This window comes from Arachis stenosperma, chromosome 10 (genome assembly GCF_014773155.1).
Source record: "Arachis stenosperma cultivar V10309 chromosome 10, arast.V10309.gnm1.PFL2, whole genome shotgun sequence".
NCBI lineage: Eukaryota > Viridiplantae > Streptophyta > Magnoliopsida > Fabales > Fabaceae > Arachis > Arachis stenosperma.
The window spans coordinates 57,224,791-57,230,101 of record NC_080386.1 but is presented as its reverse complement, the minus strand read 5'-3'; the positions used below and the strand labels follow the sequence as shown (position 1 = coordinate 57,230,101).

Sequence of the window (5,311 nt, the reverse complement as noted above, 5' to 3'; positions counted from 1 at the left end):
GTCTCATTTTAAGTTTGGTGTCTTGCATGCATTGTTTATTTGATCTTGGTTCTATTTTCAAGTCAATAATACAGAGAACTGAAGATTCAGTACATGCAGCAGAGGAATTACACAGAAATAAGCTGGGCGTTCAAAACGCCCAGTGAAGAAGGAAAACTGGCGTTTAAACGCCAGCCAGGATACCTGGCTGGGCGTTTAACACCCAAAAAGGTAGTGCTTTGGGCGTTAAACGCCAGAATGTGCACCATTCTGGGCGTTTAACGCCAGGATGGCACAAGAGGGAAGATTTTGTTTTTAATGCAAATTTTTTTCAAGTTTTCAAAGTTTTTCAAAATCAAATCTTTTTCAAATCATATCTTTTCAATCAAAACTTTTTCAAAATCAATTTCTTTCCTTTTTCAAAGATACTTGCTAACAATTAATGATTTGATTCAACATTTCAAGTATGTTGCCTTTTCTGTTGAGAAAGGTTTAATGTTTGAATCATATCTTTTCTTGTTAGGCAAGTCATTAATTTTTAAAATCAAATCTTTTTAAATTGTTTTTCAAATCAAATCTTTTCAATCATATCTTCTTAATCACATCTTTTTCAAAAATAGTTTTCAATCATATCTTCTTCAAAAACTTTTTCAAAATGATTTTAAATTTTTTTTTTCTAATTAATTTTCGAAAAAAAAAACTCTTCCTCTCTTATCACATCCTTCTATTTATGGAGTAACACTCCTCCTTAATGCACAATTCGAACTCTATCTCACTAAGTTCGAATTCTTCTACCTCTTTCTTCTATTTTTCTTTTCCTCTGACACCTCAAGGAGTCTCTATACTGTGACATAGAGGATTCCACATTTTCTTGTTCTCTTCTCTTTCATATGAGCAGGAGCAAAGACAAAGGCATTCTTGTTGAAGCTGACCCTGAACCTGAAAGGACCTTGAAGCGAAAGCTAAGAGAAGCTAAAGCACAATTCTCTGTAGAGGACCTAACAGAATTCTTCAAAGAAGAAGAACCTATGGCAGCCGAAAATAACAACAAAGCCAACAATGCAAGGAAGGTGCTGGGTGACTTTACTGCACCTACTCCCGACTTCTATGGGAGAAGCATCTCTATCCCTGCCATTGGAGCAAACAACTTTGAGCTTAAGCCTCAATTAGTTTCTCTAATGCAACAGAATTGCAAGTTCCATGGACTTCCATTGGAAGATCCTCATCAGTTTTTAGCTGAATTCTTGCAAATCTGTGACACTGTCAAGACTAATGGGGTTGACCCTGAGGTCTACAGACTTATGCTATTCCCTTTTGCTGTAAGAGACAGAGCTAGGATATGGTTGGATTCACAACCTAAAGAAAGCCTGAACTCTTGGGAAAAGCTAGTCAATCCCTTCTTGGCAAAGTTCTTTCCACCTCAAAAATTGAGTAAGCTTAGAGTAGAAGTCCAAACCTTCAGACAGAAGGAAGGAGAATCCCTCTATGAAGCTTGGGAAAGATACAAACAATGGATCAGAAAATGTCCTTCTGACATGCTTTCTGAATGGAGCATCATAGGTATTTTCTATGATGGTCTCTCTGAACTATCTAAGATGTCTTTGGATAGCTCTACTGGAGGATCTCTTCATCTGAAGAAGACGCCTGCAGAAGCTCAGGAACTAATTGAAATGGTTGCAAATAACCAATTCATGTACACTTCTGAAAGGAATCCTGTGAACAGTGGGATAAATCAGAAGAAAGGAGTTCTTGAGATTGATACTCTGAATGCCATACTGGCTCAGAATAAAATATTTACTCAGCAAGTCAATTTGATTTCTTAAAGTCTGTCTGGAATGCAAAATGCACCAGGCAGTACTAAGGATGCTTCATCTGAAGAAGAAGCTTATGATCCTGAGAACCCTTCAATGGAAGAGGTGAATTACATGGGAGAACCCTATGGAAACACCTATAATTCTTCATGGAGAAATCATCCAAATCTCTTGATGAGCGGATAATTTATACGCTTTTTGGCATTGTTTTTAGGAAGTTTTTAATAAGTTTAAGCTACTTTTAGGGATGTTTTCATTAGTTTTTATGTTAAATTCACATTTCTGGACTTTACTATGAGTTTGTGTGTTTTTCTGTGATTTCAGGTAAATTCTGACTGAAATTGAGGGATCTGAGCAAAACTCTGAAAAAGGCTGACAAAAGGACTGCTGATGCTGTTGGATTCTGACCTCCCTGCACTCGAAATGGATTTTCTGGAGCTACAGAACTCTAAATGGCGCGCTCTCAACGGCGTTGGAAAGTAGACTTCCAGGGCTTTCCAGCAATATATAATAGTCCATACTTTATTCGAAGAATGACGACGTAACTTGGCGTTGAACGCCAAGTACATGCTGCTGTCTGGAGTTAAACGCCAGAAAAACGTCATGATCCGGAGTTGAACGCCCAAAATACGTCATAACTCGGAGTTCAACTCCAAGAGAAGCCTCAGCTCGTGGATTGATCAAGCTCAGCCCAAGCATACACCAAGTGGGCCCCGGAAGTGGATTTATGCATCAATTACTTACTAATGTAAACCCTAGGAGCTAGTTTATTATAAATAGAACATTTATCTATTGTATTAGACATCTTTGGTCTCAGTTTTGTATTATTCTTCATCCTAAGAGGCTATTGATCACGTTTTAGGGGGCTGGCCATTCGGCCATGCCTGAACCCCTTTCACTTATGTATTTTCAACGGTGGAGTTTCTGCACACCATAGATTAAGGGTGTGGAGCTCTGCTGTACCTCAAGTATTAATGCAATTCTATCTTCTTTTATTCAAATGCTATCTTAGTTTTATTCCAAGATATTCATTCGTACCCAAGAACATGATGAATGTGTTGAGTTAGATAACCCTCATTATCATTCTCACTTATGAACGCGCGTGATTGACAACCACTTCCGTTCTACATGCAACAGAGCTTGAATGTGTATCTCTTAGATTCCCCAACAGAATCTTCGTGGTATAAGCTAGATAGATGGCGGCATTTATGAGGATCCGGAAAGTCTCACCTTGTCTGTGGTATTCCGAGTAGGATCCTGGGAATCCGGAAAGTCTAACCTTGTCTGTGGTATTCCGAGTAGGATTCCGGTAATGAATGATTGTGACGTGCTTCAAACTTGCAAGTGCTGGGCGTTAGTGACAGACGCAAAAGAATCAAGGGATTCTATTCCAGTAGGAGCGGGAACCAACCAGTGATTAGCCGTACTGTGACAGAGTGCGTGAGCATTAGTTTTCACTGCGAGGATGGGATGTAGCCATCAACCATGGGTGATGCCTCCAGACGATTAGCCGTGCGATTGACAACCACATAGGATCATTTTCCCGAGAGGATTGAAAGTAGCCACCGCTGATGGTGAACCCCTATACACAGCTTGCCATGGAAAGGAGTAAGAAGGATTGAGTTGAAGCAGTAGGAGGGCAGGCGTTCTTGAGCCATATAGCATCTTCATATACTTAACTGAAATTCCTATGCCAATGAATCTACATAAGTATTCTATCCCTTTTATTATTTCTTATTTTATTATTAATTTTCGAACCATAAACAATTTTAATCTGCCTGACTGAGATTTACAAGGTGACCATAGCTTGCTTCATACCAACAATCTCTGTGGATTCAACCCTTACTCACGTAAGGTTTATTACTTGGACGACCCAGTACACTTGCTGGTTAGTTGAACGGAGTTGTGAATTCAACCAGTGCCATAATTAGAACATTGATCACAAATGATACAAGAACATTGATCACAATTTCGTCCACCAAGTTTTTGGCGCCGTTGCCGGGGAACAATCAATTTCGAACAACAATTCAAACAATTGTTTCCAACCCACAATGGTGCCAAGTTTTTAATCCGGCAACAACACCAAGTTTTTGGCGCCGTTGCCGGGGATTGTTCGAGTATTGACAACTGACGGTTCATCTTGTTGCTCAGATTAGGTAATTTTCTTTTCAAAAATCTTTTTCAAAATTTTTCTTTTATTTTTCGTTTTTCCAACCTTTATTTTCGAAAATATTAATAAAAATCCAAAAAAATTAGAAAATCATAAAAATCAAAAATATTTTGTGTTTCTTGTTTGAGTCTTGAGTCAATTTTTAAGTCTTGTGTCAATTGCATGCTTTAAAATTTTTCTTGCATTTTTTTCGAAAATCCCATGCATTCATAGTGTTCTTCATGATCTTCAAGTTGTTCTTGATAAGTCTTCTTGTTTGATCTTGATGATTTCTTGTTTTGTGTCTTTTCTTGTTTTTCATGTGCATTTTTGCATTCATATTTTCCATGCATTAAAAATTTCTAAGTTTGGTGTCTTGCATATTTTCTTTGCATCAAAAATTTTTCAAAAATATGTTCTTGATGTTCATCATGATCTTCAAAGTGTTCTTGGTGTTCATCTTGACATTCATAGCATTCTTGCATGCATTCATGGTTTTGATCTAAAAATTTCATGCATAAAGTATTTTTGTTGTTTTTCTCTTTCATAATTAAAAATTCAAAAATCAAAAAAATATCTTTTCCTTATTTCCCTCCAAATTTTCGAAATTTTGGGTTGACTTGGTCAAAAATTTTCAAAATTAGTGGTTTCTTACAAGTCAAGTCAAAATTTCAAATTTTAAAAATCTTATCTTTTCAAAATCTTTTTCAAAAATCATATCTTTTTCAATTTTTTCTATTTTTCGAAAATTTCAAAAATATTTTTCAAATTATTTTCAAAATCTTTTTCTTATCTTTACATCTAATTTTCGAAAATTCACTAATAATTAATGTGATTGGTTAAAAAATTTGAAGTTTGTTACTTTCTTGTTAAGAAAGGTTCAATCTTTAAGTTCTAGAATCTTGTCTTGTAGTTTCTTGTTAGTGAAGTAAATAATTTTAAAATTTTTAAATTAAATCTTTTTGTCTTTTATTTTATCTTTTTCAAAATTTGATTTCAAAATATCTTATCTAACTTACTATCTTCTTATCTTTTTCAAATTTGATTTCAAATCTTTTTTTCAATCAACTAACTAACTTTTTGATTGTTTCTTATCTTTTTCAAAACCACCTAAACTACTCTTCCCTCTCTATTTTCAAAAATATCTCCCCCTTTTTCAAAAATTCTTTTTAAAATTAATTAATTGTTTCATGTTTTAATTTTAATTACATTTTATTTCTAATTTTCGAAAATCATTAACCTCTTTTTCAAAATTATTTTCGAATTCTCCCTTCTCTTTTCTTATTCTATTTAATTATTTAATTACTAACACTTCTCTTCACCTCTCTTCATCCATAAATCCGAACCCTCTTCTTCATTCTTCTACTCCCCT

At 35.3% G+C, this 5,311-nt stretch overlaps 1 non-coding gene across 1 annotated transcript; it reads right to left on the bottom strand.

Annotated features, from left to right (window-relative positions):
- Positions 1-1,412: 1,412 nt before the first annotated feature.
- On the bottom strand, positions 1,413-1,520 carry LOC130958636 (small nucleolar RNA R71). The gene has a single exon (XR_009077748.1). It is a non-coding gene; the product is annotated as a small nucleolar RNA R71 (small nucleolar RNA).
- Positions 1,521-5,311: the final 3,791 nt, after the last annotated feature.